General features: G+C 40.3%; 1 protein-coding gene across 1 annotated transcript in view; it reads right to left on the reverse strand.

The window, feature by feature from the left end:
• The window catches only part of PGM5 (phosphoglucomutase 5), a 179,890-nt gene that overhangs the window by 36,075 nt on the left and 129,336 nt on the right, over window positions 1–14,479 (reverse strand). The window lies entirely within an intron of this gene.

Below are 14,479 nucleotides of genomic sequence, written 5' to 3' on the forward strand. Positions count from 1 at the left end.
GGAGTAGTTTATTACAACGAACAGAAACTGTCGTCTTAACCACCTTATGCTGCTGGAGAGGTGAATAGTTACAAAATTCCAAATGGAGCGAGTGAAGCAATTACTGACTGTTTACAAATCCCTGTATTTCAAATTATGTTCAAACTCACAAGAAAGCCCCAAAGATCTCACAATTACATTAATATTCATAGCCTTGTTTTTACAAACTCTTTTGAAGCTGTTACTTATGTTTAAGCCTACATTCCCATTGTCACTACACATGGGGCATGTGAGTACATGACTCTGCTCAGAACTATGGCTTACCCATAAATTGGTTAAAGTAATATCTAAGGATGAGGTCCTAACCTACCTGTTGCAGATTCCAAGTCACTTGGGGCTACTTCTTCTGATGAGCCCCTGGCCTCAATCCTTTAAAATACCTCCCATTAAACAATTAACCTCTCAGATTCATTTTTGACCAGTGAGGGGGAAATTTAAGAATTCAGGTCATAACAGACTATAAACACGTGTTGTCTGCTCATAACTAAGCCTTTCAAAAATGAAATAATGTTATTGTTTTCCCCTGTGGTTAATTATAATGTCTTTGACTGTACTACACGCTACACACCTAGAAGATTGTTAGAACTTCTGTCTGGTAGCCTGGAATAGATTTCTCACTTGGAAAGGTGATGAAGATGTGAATAGCATGCATCAGCCACTGGAAATGGTCCAGCATCTTCCCTCTTTCCTAGGAAACCAACCATGAGATGTTAACTGAGAATCCTTGTTGCTTTTCAAGACCATTCCAGGTGAGGAACATCATAATTCTTCTTCTCCACAGGGAATGGAAGGGTTTCTTTAGAGCCAGCCTAGTTCTGTGCTGCAACAATCCCAGCACCATGTCGGCTGAGGGCCCCTTTTATGTGTGAATAGCTGTATTGGATTGCTTTGGGATCTGCATGTTCTTTCAATGAACTTAATGAATTTGCAACCCAAACACGAGCCATGTTCTTTCCATCATGTGTCATCGCACAATAGCATTTAAACTGTGAAGACAAAGTTACCACTGACCAAGACTTGCAAAGTTTCCAATTGTTCCTGAATTTCAATGAAAGAATACCAAAATCACATTTATTTTTTAGGTTATACCAGGGGTTGGCACTATGTAGACTGTAGGTAAGAAGTTGACCTGCCACCTGCTTTTATGAATCAAGTTGTATTGGGGCACAGTCATGTCCATTCATTTATATCTTGTCTACGGCTGCTTTTGTGCTACAGTGGCAGAGATGAATAGTTGTGGCAGAGATCATCTACCCCCCAAGGTATAAAATATTTACTACCTAGCCCTTTACAGAAAATGTTTGCTGACCCCGGTATAAGGCATTACATTATTCACAGCATAGAATACTTGCCCTTTATCCCTGCACCAGAAAATAGAAAATATAACCATTTGAATTATCAAAATCTCAGTAGAGAGAAATTATGTTTATGAAGATTGTTATAAGGATATAAAATCCCTCCATTCCCTGGTGTTCCAGCTTCTAGTCATAGGTTCATCTGAACCTGTATTTGGCTCAAATCAACTTACCTCTTACCACCTACTCCTAACATAAATGAATTTATTAAATTGCACTTTAGTTTTATGTTCTCACTTTCATTGCAGGATGCTACAAGCTATGTCTTATAAAATCCACTTTTGTAGTCACTAGCAGAAATATTGTTAGAGGCTGTATGAAGCTCTGCCTGAGACATTTCTTCAAGAGCCAAGTATTAGGAAAGCCTTTCCTTCCCTAAGGAACTTGTATTCTTTTTCTTTGACAATAAGAACTCTGTAACTAACCACATTTCCCTCTTCGATATGGCTGCCAGGATACTTAATGCCAAATTTGAGGTTCAGCCCAAGTGGATCCTTATGACTTGCATGACTATAAATTTTTCTTCTTCTGTTCTTGACTCTACTCTTACTTATATATTCCCTAGTCTTGATTTATGTTTCTTATTTATATTCTAACAACTTCATTATGTGTGTTTTTGCCACCACAAGTCTTGACAAAACAAGGCTCAGTGAAAATGAATAAAACAAGTTTCCACTGCAGTGTTAACCCTAAAATTTTGGACTTGCTGAGTTATGACTTTGGGCTCTTCATTAGCTAACAAGCTCTGGGAGGACAGAGCCTATATACCTCGTTCATCGCCATTTTATCCACATAACTTAGGACAATGCCTGGCACACAGTAGACCCTTCATAAACACTTGTTGAATGAATGTCACTGCATGTTCGACAACTAAAGTGAGCACCACTGCAGTCCCCCTGAGGCAGTATCAGTGAGCCTCCCCTCACATTCAGCAAGGATCCACAGGCTACATGAAAACTCGTGCACATTCTTCATGGTGAACTAGAGCTGATGTATCTACCTTGAAGGGTGGTTGCAAAAGATAAATAAGTAGAAAGTGCCTGGCATAGCATCATCATGGCAGGGCTTGACTGTTTACTCCTCTGCCATTTCTCAAGATATCCTGCGACAAGGGCCAGTTTTGGCTAAAAACAATGGAGTTGAACCATGGTGGGTTCTTGTCCTCAGAAGTATGGTCTTAGACAAACCATTAGCTCATTAATTGCAAACTACTACCTATTGGAATCAGTGGGAGGTCTTTAAAAAACGGTGCCTTGCTCTCACCCCCAACATTGTGATTTAATTCTTTTGGGGTGTCACTTGGGCATTAGGATTTTAAAAGTTCTCTGGGTGATTCTAATGTGCAGTAACTAATTGCAATAACTTTTTTCTGGGCCACTTGCCTCATCTATCAAGTGACTGGACTGTGCTACATGTCTGTTATAAGGAAGGTCCCTTTAGGATTTAAGGTTTCATAGATAGGCTATCATTGGGCTGGGATCTTAGGAGGGCTGTTAACACAGTGAGGCTAATAAATCAACTTCATGCCACTGAGTCCTGAAAGCTTCCTCCTGGGGCCTTGTCAGCAGCAGAACCACCTCTTGAACCATCTGACATTATTATTATTTTTTTTTAGCACAATCTTTGAAGGAATTCCTGGAGCAACTGAAAGAATTCATGATATCTCCCTAGCCACAGCAGCTAGAGTAGCCGGAATATCCAGGATGACACACAGCCATACACTCAAAAAAGGGAAAAATATGCTCTCCTTTATTAGAAGACAATGTTAATTATATGGTGGGGAGGAGGGTGGGTATCAAAAGAACACTTCAGTTCCAGCTTAGTGTTTTCCTTCCTTTTGAGTGCCTGTGGTTGTGAGCTTTAATGATGACAGTGGAGTTCTGCTCACCTTGGCTTTGTCCCAGTGAAGAATGGTTGTTAAAGGATTTCATATCCCTTGTCCATATGCAGCTATCTCCACACAAAAATCCTCCAGTGTGCTTCCAGTTATCACTGTAGCATCTCTTTTTCTCCCTGGATTTGCCCCCTCTTTGATTTACTGTTTATGAAGAGTCAGTTTGGAAATGGTACAAGAACAGCAACTGGATAAACTCAGGCTAGAATGCTGGCTTGATCACTTTTTAGCTGGTGGTCTTGAGTCACTTAAGCTCTCTAAGCCTTCGTTTCCTAAAAAGCAGATGAAAAATAATACAGCCTAGCTTATTGGGTTGTTGTGTCAGATCAGAAAATGTATGTGAGAAATGCTTTGAAAATTATCAATATCACTGTATAAATATTATTCTTATGCTAAACTTTTAATCAAAATGGTGCTATGCATGAAGGCTTTATTTAGTAATCATTTGCAAAATATGGAAGGTTGAAAAACCTAGGGCGTAGCACCATTTTCATTGAAAGTTGTTGGCTTGTGATGCGATGGTGCACACTTATTTATTTTTAAATTAGGTAGAATTAAGATTAATTTTAACTTTGCTCTGCCCTCTGAAATCACTACTAAACTCATGGATCTCTCGCAATTTATATTATCTTTACCTCTTATTGAACTGGCTTACTCCTTCATAATTGGTCAATTGAGACCCTTAACATCCTGAAAGAAGGATCTTAGAGTCGTTCTTGCCAATTTCTCTTTTTATTGAAAAGAAAGAAGTTAAAACACTTGTCAGGGTAACATATTTAGTAAATGGAGGAGCTTCATTTACTTCCATGTAGGTCTTCTGACTCTAGGCTTACAATTTGAGGTTGAACCATATGCAACTACTGATATTCATACATTGCTTTTCATGCGAAATATCTGAAAAATATCTTGTGTTTTGTATTTTTCCCAAAGCTGACACAGAGCCTTATGTAGAGTAGGTATCTGATAAATGTTTAATAAATAAACATTAGAGTTTTTACTGTTTTTTTTTAAAAAAAAAAATTTTAAAATAAACCCTTGTGTAAATCAATACAGGGAAATCTGTAAGTTGCTAAATGCACACAGAGCTGCCAGATGTTAGTTTGGAGACTGTAGGACATGTTGCAGCCAGGCAGGGAAGGGTGAACTGTGCATTACCAACAGTTATTTGGCAGCATCGGACCTAGTCAAATACTGACTTAGGATGAATTCCAGGGGAAAACAGCATATGGCCCTCCAATCTGGTGCAGTGTCGCATATATAGTCAGTTGGCCACACCAGGCATGTGAACCTGGAGACAGGATGGCCTTGGAAGAGAGAGACTCTGCGAGCCTAACTCAGATCTTATCTCCCACAGGAAATCACAACGATTTATCTGGAAAGCATCAAGGTGAAGATACTGCTTTGTAACATCTGAACTATATTTTGTAGAAGCGGGCATGCAGCCTAGAAAGCAGGAGATTTGGATTGAACAGACATATCTTTCCACACGCACCAAAAAAAAACCCACCTAGAATTACTCATTTTTCTTTAATTTGTAGAGTTACCTGTGAGCATGAGTTCAAAAGTGGTTGAGCAGGCAGCAGTCAGTCCATAGGGTGCTTTTGTGTGAGTTAAAAACAGGTGTCCCCTCTCCCCCCAGCATAGATAAATTGCAGAAAACCATCCTTCCTTTGGCTGGCTTGGACTTCAGCTTCTCCTTCCCCATTAGGCTGGGTGCCTTTGTGCAGTGTGCTGACTGCACAGCCATACGCAGCTGCCCTGCTCTTGGGAGCAGTTCTCACCCAGCCTTTTTTTTTTTTTAAAACCAACCAGCCCTCTTGGGGGCTAACAATTGCAAAGAACTATCTGGGGAAATCAAGGTCAAATGACTCTTTACATGCTCTTTTAAAGCACCCACCTGGAAAAGCCACCCTACGTGATGAGAGGGCTGCTGAAGGGTGAAGATTTGAAAGCTATTCCTCATCCAAATTCCAACACTCAAAACTGGAACAACGGAACAAAATCATGCACGTTCTATTTCCGCATTTCTTTGGCCAATGACTGCTGATCCCTGTTCACACACTATCCACCCCAGTTCTGGGATATTTTGGATTCAGACACACTTTACCCAGACAACAGCATAGCTTCCTCCCTTAGTTCCTGTGATCGTTTGCAGCTTTTCCCTTTTATATTTTTATTTCCTGGTGAAGCTCACCCACCCGACAACACAGAGACATTAGTATTCCAATAGAAAGTAACTGTGTTACCATTCTAGAATGCTTACATGTTTGCTACACATTTTAGGACAATTTTACTACTGACACTTTAGACAATAGTTCTAAAGGAATCAACTTATGTCAGGATAAGGTAATTCTTTATAACAAAACTCCAGTTAACCAGAAACAGAGGGATAAGAACTTCCTGACTAACCAGAAACAGTGTCTCCCTCATTCTATTATCTTTCTTGCTTTTTTTAAAATTTGAGATGAGGTCTCACAGTGTTGCCCAGGCTGGTCTTGAACTCCTGGACTCAAGCAATCCTCCTGTCTCAGCCTCCCAAGTAGCTGGGACTACAGGCATGAGACATCACACCCAGCTTCCCATTTTATTTTCAAATCAGCTGACAGGTTATCATAAAGCACCGAATTATGTGTTTGCCCTTCAGAGGACAAATAGGAAAATCACAGGAAAAGTGGCTAATAGAAATTTTTTTTTTTTAATTCATAGTTTTCAAAATGTCCTAGCACAAGGCATAGTTAGTGCAATACAGAGCCTGACTGTCTTTATTTTCCCCAACCACAGTGTTGTAGAATGAGCACTGAAGCTGAGAATCCTAAACACAGTTATTGTAGCATCCCATTGAGAATGCCTATAGGAAACCTTAGCTCTTTATCTGGAGAACTAAACAACCCTGTAACCACCACATTGGACTGAAGAAAAGCACACAGTCTGATAAAACGGTTTCACCTGGGCTGCCTTCTACCCATTTTTCAGGGTACGGCTTAGATATCACCTCCCCATGGAGAGCTTTCTAGAGCCCTAGTCTGGTTCCCCCTGCCATGCACACCAAGTAAGTTCTTCCTCTGTAATATTTTTCAACAAACTCTACGGTAATTAGAGCTTAATATCAATGTATCTTCCCTACTGCATTTTAAGCAGCAGACAGGAATCTCAACTGTCCTGAATACTGTTGTATCCTCGGTGCCAATGAGCTGGCTGGCGTCTAGTAGGTATTTGGTAAATATTCACTGAATAGATGAAGATGTAAATGAATCCACCTTTAACAACCTTAACCATATTGGACTAAGTTAGGAAAGGAATATATGTTTATGGCAGAGATTCTTTTCAACATCACAATTTTCAAAGAAAAAGGGATTTTTTTTTTTAAACCCACATCCAATCACAATATACTAAATGTGATAATAGTCCATTCACTTAAACATTTCTGTGACTCAATGTAGAAGGGCTATTTGTGGGTATGCTAACTTTCAGATTTAACCAAATTCTATAGGTGGGTTAATCAGTTTGACTAAAATGATTTCTGAGACTCTACTTCCAGATGCACAAACCTCACTCCAGCAAACGGCACTCCAGCAAAAGGGACAATGATAAATTGTTACAATTACAGTCTCTCAATTAGTTCATTGATTAGAATGTTATCAAAGTTGAAGCTGAGGCTGGGTGCAGTGGCTCATGCCTGTAATCCCAGCACTTTGGGAGAACGAGGCAGGCAGATCACCTGAGGTCAGGAGTTTGAGACCAGCCTGACTAACATGGTGAATCCCTGTTTTTACTAAAAATACAAAAATTAGCCGGGTGTGGTGGCACACACCTGTAATCCCAGCTACTCGGGAGGCTGAGGCAGGAGAATCGCTTGAACCCAGGAGGCAGAGGTTGCAGTGTTGCAGTGCGCCAAGATCACACCATTGCACTCTAGCCTGGGTGACAGAGCAAGACTCTGTCTCAAAAAACAAAACAACAACAACAAAAACAAAAAGTTGAAGTTGAAAGTTGACTAGCTAACTCTGAAGAGAGAAGAACTCAATCTTAAAGCTTCAGGTTCTTCAGTTGCTTTTATACAGTGCTAGGGACAACACCTTAGTGAGCTTCTTCATATTTGTTGACCAGGGGTTGGTAGCATCAAGGTACATATTAAAACACCACATGCTGGAAATAAAATGATTTTGAGATTGCCAATTTACTGTTTCTAAATACTGAAATTAAAAAGAGCAGACACCTTCTTGCAAGTTAAAATAACAACTCTAAAAGAAAACTGACTTCAAAATCAGTCTTCAAAGTGTACTTTTTCTCTGAACTGAATTCAAATGGTTCTTTTTTTCTGGGTTAAGGACAGCATCAAAATGTTTCCACATAACCTGCTTAACTTGAAAAGGTATTAATCAGCTCAGAGCTAGCCTCTGACATAATCAAATTGGACTTGGTTTTCCACACCAGCTAACTGGTATGCATTTATTTATATCAGCTTTTTAACCATCAGCTGAACTGTTACTTGCAGATGACTTCAGCACTGGAAGAGTTTCATGATTTTTGACCTTGTTAGATAGAAATATAGGAGTTGGTTTGGGAGGCTGAAGTGGGCGCATCACTTGAGGTCAGGAGTATCAAACTGGCTAACATGATGAAACCCCGTCTCTACTAAAGATACAAAAAAAATTAGGTGGGCATGGTGATGCACACCTGTAATCCCAGCTACTCAGGAGGCTGAGGCACAAGAATCGCTTGAACCCAGGAGGCAGAGGTTGCAGTGAGCCAAAATCACACCACTGCACTCCAGCCTGGATGACAGAGCCAGACTCTGTCTAAAAAAAAAAAAAGAAAAAGAAAAAAGAAAAAACAACAATATAGGATTTGGATGAGTCATAAAAAGAGACTCAGTTGCTTAAATTTTGCTCCTAAAGTGTCAAGGTTTCTCATTTCAAAGTCAGTTTTCAAAATATAGGTCATGATTCTGGATTGATACCCACCATAGTGGCAATATGCTGTTTCTCAGTGTGGAGCCACTTCTGTCACACTGTCCTTCACTCACAATACCAGGATTGGAGTATTCCTTCTATCAGAGCTGGGGGAGCCTCAAAACTGCGGCACTGAGTGGGGATTCCAGGACTTAGGCCACATGTTAGAGATGGAGAAGAGATCATAGTAAGAGACAATCTTGATAATATTCTTTGGGATACGGACGGTGAAGGGAAGAAAGAGCTCACCTAGCATGATGGATGGAAACCCTCAATGTTTGCACAATGGAGTTGCCCCTGAAGAAAGAGTGGCTCACCCTGCAACCCACATGAATCACACAACTCCTGTCTGTCCTATCTCTTTAGAAGGCATAAACTAGGAACTGCTTTAACTACTTAGCAATTTGATCACAGTGCTCCCCTATTCTCATTGCAGCTATTGGCTTATTTGTTTCCACTCATACTTGAAGAAAATAGCATCAGTCAGTCATTTATGTGACTAGATTTCACTTGAAAATAGTGACATTCCTCATGAAGATAGAAGGAAGAACTGCAGTTGTTGAACCATGCCTCATGAAAATGCTTTCTAAATCAAACCGAGTTTCTCTTGGGCCCTGTATAATGGAAAGCACACATCAATTTTTCTCTTGGCATCCAAGGCCACACATACATCAGACACTTGGAGGCAGCCATAGTAAACCCCATGAAACCAAACACGCCACACTGAGGCCAGGGAGGTCCCTGGGAGATCATGTTAGGGGTTGAGAACTTGAGGGTTTCCTTCTTGCTCCTTGAATGGTCCCACAGAGCCAGGCAGGATAGACTTCACGGAACATTTCCACAGCAGCAGGGTTCGCAGGAGTGGAGTGGTTATCACCAGAACAGGATTTTAATTTCACTTTGGAGGGAGAAGCATTTCTACTTTATCTCTAGAGATGTATGTGAACCAGCATTTTTTCCATGGTTTATTTCCTGACTCTGACCTCAGGTCAAGGACATAAAGGAGACCAAGCTGCCTTAAAAAACCTTTTGCTTTCTGAAGCAGAGTGTGTGTGTAGGGGGATGAGAGAGGGGAGAAACGTGAGTTTGAATCAGTTCCCAGATGACTTAGTAACTGAAGGGGCCTTCTCAAATCTTTACGTGACACTGCAAAATTGTGTGTTTTTTCTCTGCTTTTCTTATCACCTGTGGTTCATTAAATGCTTTTCCAAGGATGCTTTTATAATATAAATAATTTTATTTAACCAATTTCTATCATTTGTTATATGCCAGGATTTCACAAGTATTATCTTACTTAATTCTCCCAAAGGCTTATATGAGATAGCCACAATTATTATTCCTATTTCACAGATTTTAAAAAGGCAGGTAATAGGGGGGTTGAATAGCTTGCCTAAGATAACCCAGCAAGGAGGTGACAGAGTTGAGGCTCAAACTCAAAACTTTCTGACTTTAAGCCTGCACACCCAAACACTGCTCACACGATTTGCAGTGGCACCAAGGTGCCTTGGGTGCTCTGGAGCAGAAAGCTGCGCTTGAAGAGAATTTCTGGATAAAACAGGAAGAGCACAAATTTTGTTTAACAATTCACTGTTGAAAATTATTTCTGTTATCTACTTTTTTTTTAAGTAAGTAGAATTTAACCCAAACAAGAGATAACTGGGAATCTCTCCCCTTAGGATCATCAATCTGAGCCTCAAATTTTACTGTAAAGTACTGTTAAAATATAATAAATAGAAGAGTTGGGTGAGTGTTTTCTAACCCAAGGGCACACTGATTATTACTTTTAGAAATATACACCTAGGGTGTGTGTGTGTGTGTGTGTGTGTGTGTGTGTGTGTGTGTGTGTGTCTGAAAGAGAGAGACAGAGAAAGAATAGTTGTATCCTTTTCTTGAACTGATATTCAATGAAATTAAGGATTCTGGTCAGGAGGAGGGCACTGATATTTCTTGAGCATCAGTTAGGTACTTGCCACTGTACCTGAGGCTTCGTATGACGTTCTCTTCAAACCTTTCCCATGATGCATGTGTGATAACTATCACTAGCTCCTCCCCTCAAGTTGAAGTTCAAAGAAGCTAAATAACATGCCTAAAATCACAAATCTAGGCAGTGACAAAGCCAGCCTTCAATCCTGTGTCTATCTGACTCTAACACAAGAGAATACTGAAGAGAACCACAACAATCTTCCTCCTGTAGGAAGCAGATATTTGGCAGTATTATGTCTCCTCTGAGCTTTGCTAACAGAGAGATATAGTTCTGTTTCTCCTTATAGAAATAAAATCTCCTTCTATCTTAATTTAAAAATAATCCATAATATAGTAGGTCGTTTTAAAATAGCAGTATTTTAAAACCACAAAGACATAATAACAAGGGTTAGCATCAAAGGTGTGGAGAAACTGGAACCCTCGTATACAGTTGGCAGGAATGTCAAGTGGTGCAATTACTTCTGAAGACTGTAGGGCAGTGCCTTTAAAGGTTAAACATAAGTTACCATTTGACCCAGCAATTCCACTCCTAAGTGTGTACCCAGGAGAACTGAAAACCTATCTCTGCACAAAAACTTGTAGATGGATGCCCATAGCAGCATTATAGTGAAAAAGTGGAAATATCTCACATGTCCAACAACAAATGGATGGATAAACAAACTGTGGTACATCCATGTGATAGAATATTACTTGGTAATAAAAGGAATGAAGTACTGATATACGGTACAACATGGATGAACCCTGAAAACATGACACTAAGTGAAAGAAGCTAGTCATAAAGGACCATGTATTATATTATTCCATTTACATAAAATGTCCCAAATAGGCAAATCCATACAGACAGAAAGATCAGGAGTTGCCAGGGGCTGGGGGTTGGAGGGATGTTGGAGGGAAGATGACAGCTGAAGAGCACAACATGTCTTTTCTGGGGCAATGAAAGTGTTCTGAATTGGTTGTGGTGATAACTGCACAACTCTGTAAAAATACTAGAAACTGTGGAAGTATGCCCTTTAAATGAGTGAACTGTATGGTATATGAATTGTACCTCAATAAAGATACTATATATTTACATTTTAAAACTGTACCATGAAAAAAACAAATTATGCATTTGGTAGGCTGTCAGTAAATATTCACTGAATGAATGCACTGAGGTACTTAATGGCTATTTTAGAACACTAGCTTATTTAAATTCAAATATGTCTTTTAGATGTCTGTAGTGTGAAAAGTATGCTTATTTTACACTATGTTATCTAAAGTGTGCCCCAGACTCAACTATCCCTGGGACTGAATGCTGATGAATGCTGACATCCTGAGAGGGTCTCCACAGCACTGCTAAGCAGGGATTCCACCTCTACCGAACAGGACCAACTGTAGCAAAGGAATCATCTGTAACTTGCCAACAATGGGGATGCTGCTAAGTATTAACTAACTGGTCTCTCATCACCCCCATTGAGCCAAACCCAGACCTGCAGAGAAGCTCTGGTGTGTCTCAGGACCACCAGCCAATGAAGATATCACCTGGGTCCTGGAATCTGGGGAAAGGAACAAAAATCTCCTTTCTTTACCAGAAAAATTCCCAGAGCAGATCCTGGTGGCATGTATCTATTTATAGCTACATTTGAGCTCAGAAGAGCAAAGAAGAGACTGGGGGAAATCAATATTGTATCAGTCCATTTTCATACTTCTATGAAGAAACACCCAAGACTGGGTAATTTCTAGCAGAAAGAGGTTTAATGGACTCACAATGATGGTGGAAGGTGAAAGAGGAGCAAAGACACGTCTTACATGGCAGCAGGCAAGAAAGCATGTGCAGGGGAAGTGCCCTTTATAAAAACATCAGATCTCATGAGACTTATTCACTACCACAAGACCACACAGGAAAAACCCGCACCCATTATTCAATTACTTCCTACCCGGTCCCTCCCATGACACGTGGGGATTATGGAAGCTACAATTCAGGATGAGATTTGGGTGGGGACACAGCCAAACCCTATCAGATATATTCCAGTGTAACAATGAAAACCAACAGTCAGAGTTATTGAGGGGGAGGGGAAATGAAATAAATAGATGAACTGGAGATCCAGTTGAGGAATTGGCCTGATGTGAACAGTTAAAGAAAATCCAAGGAAAAGGTATCCAAACACTGAGTACATTGAGGAAGGGATAAGGTAGAGGAATACTGGATTAACAGCAAAACAAATAAGCTCAACATACAAGCTTCTTGCAAGTAGATAAAATCCATAACTGAGTGCAGATTAGACCACTCCCTCAAAGGAATGGTTTCTTTTTTTTTTTTTTTTTGAGACAGAGTCTGGCTCTGTCGCCCAGGCTGGAGTGCGGTGGCCGGATCTTAGCTCACTGCAAGCTCCGCCTCCCAGGTTTACGCCATTCTCCTGCCTCTGCCTCCCAAGTAGCTGGGACTACAGGCGCCCACCTCGTCGCCCGGCTAGTTTTTTGTATTCTTTAGTAGAGACGGGGTTTCACCGGGTTAGCCAGGATGGTCTGGATCTCCTGACCTTGTGATCCGCCCGTCTCGGCCTCCCAAAGTGCTGAGATTACAGGCTTGAGCCACCGCGCCCGGCCAGGAATGGTTTCTAAGCCTTCCTTGTCAGTGAGCAAAAATATCCCAAGGATACTTTTAAAAACACATTATTTTATATCTCTTGAATTCTACATCAAAATGAGACTTGGATCTAAGAAAAGTTTGTGAAATGGAAGTGGGAATGTGGTCCAAAACTGGAAAAGACCTATCCAGGGCACAGGGGCTCAAAGATGCCAGCTGAGCTCCTGACTTCACATCTCCGAGGACTGATTCATTGGTGTTATTTCAGAGTGAATTCAGTCCCGTCTACAAGCAACCTTCCTTGAATGAAACAAAACACAACAAAAGATATATTGTGAACCCCATACATAAAAGATAGCTAGGAGCTTTTGGGTATTTTATTTTATTTCATTTCATTTCTAAAGCAATTCTGTGAAATAGGTATTTTACAGATGAGGAAGAAACTATGGCTCAAATCAAGCAACTTTCCCAAAGCCACACAGTACTAAGCAATAGGGGTAGAATTTTATTCTGAGTTTTCTAAATTCTTACCCACTATTTTCTCTACTGCCCTGTGTATGTTCAAAGCGGGGTTGTAATCAATTTGTTGGGTCAGGGAAGGGCTTCTATAATGAAGGACTGGTGTTTTGATAGAGATAAAAGATCATCTAAGCTAACCAGAGAGAGAACTAAGCTAATCAGAAAGAGAATACTGAGATAGTAACAAGAGGCGTTAGACTTTGTAGTATCTGCAAGTCAAGGGACTGTAGGACAAGGAGGACATAGGAAATACTAGTCAAATTAAAATAGCAGTAACTGCCATTGTATGTAGTCCCAAAATATCTGCAGCTTTGACTTAACACTCTGTACTTATGAAGAATATATAAAAAGATAAGAATTTGGAAATTTTAGAATGGAACTTCTCTTAACATTGCTCAAGGTATGTTATTTAGACTGTAAACGTTAACATGTGCTTCCAGAAGGGTCAATATTTGCTATAGCCAGCAAATAAACCAAACTGAGAAGAGAAATAATCATAGTAGCTATCAACTTTGCTTACACAATTCATAAAGACAAGACCTTAATAGAAGCTGCAGTTGATTTACCTACTTATCTATGATGCTTAGTCTGAACTGCATGTCTTCCTTTTGGGTTTTCTGGGTACCAAACCCACCCAGCTAAGCTCCTGTGATTTTTTTTAGTGACATAAGGTAATAGAAAGTAAAATATCCCTGTACCTGGGGGCCCCAAGGACAGGGATCTTTAGTTCTTGGTAACTTTTCTGAATCCGTCACCAATAATGGCCACCACATACAAGCACCTGCAGCTACAAACATTTCAGAAGGAAATATTGGGTCTGTATTTATTTGACATATTGGTCTATCCATTACCAAGTGGAAAGAATACTGGACATAGAGTACTCATGTTATTTTTGTTGTTGTTGTTTGTTTGTTTTTTGTGTGTGTATGTGTATGTGTGTGTGTGTTTGAGACATGGTCTCACTCTGTCTCCCATGCTGGAGTACAGTGGTGTGATCAGGACTCACTGCAGACTCAACCACCTGGGCTCAAGCAATCCTCCCACCTCAGCCTCCCAAGTGGCTAGGACTACAAGTGTGTGCTACCATGCCCAGCTATTTTTATTTTTTATTTTTTTGGTAGAGATGGGGTCTCACTTTGTTGCCCAAGCTGGTCTCGAACTCCTGAGATCAAAA

Source organism: Colobus angolensis, unplaced genomic scaffold (assembly GCF_000951035.1).
Source record: "Colobus angolensis palliatus isolate OR3802 unplaced genomic scaffold, Cang.pa_1.0 Scaffold419, whole genome shotgun sequence".
Taxonomy (NCBI): Eukaryota; Metazoa; Chordata; class Mammalia; order Primates; family Cercopithecidae; genus Colobus; species Colobus angolensis.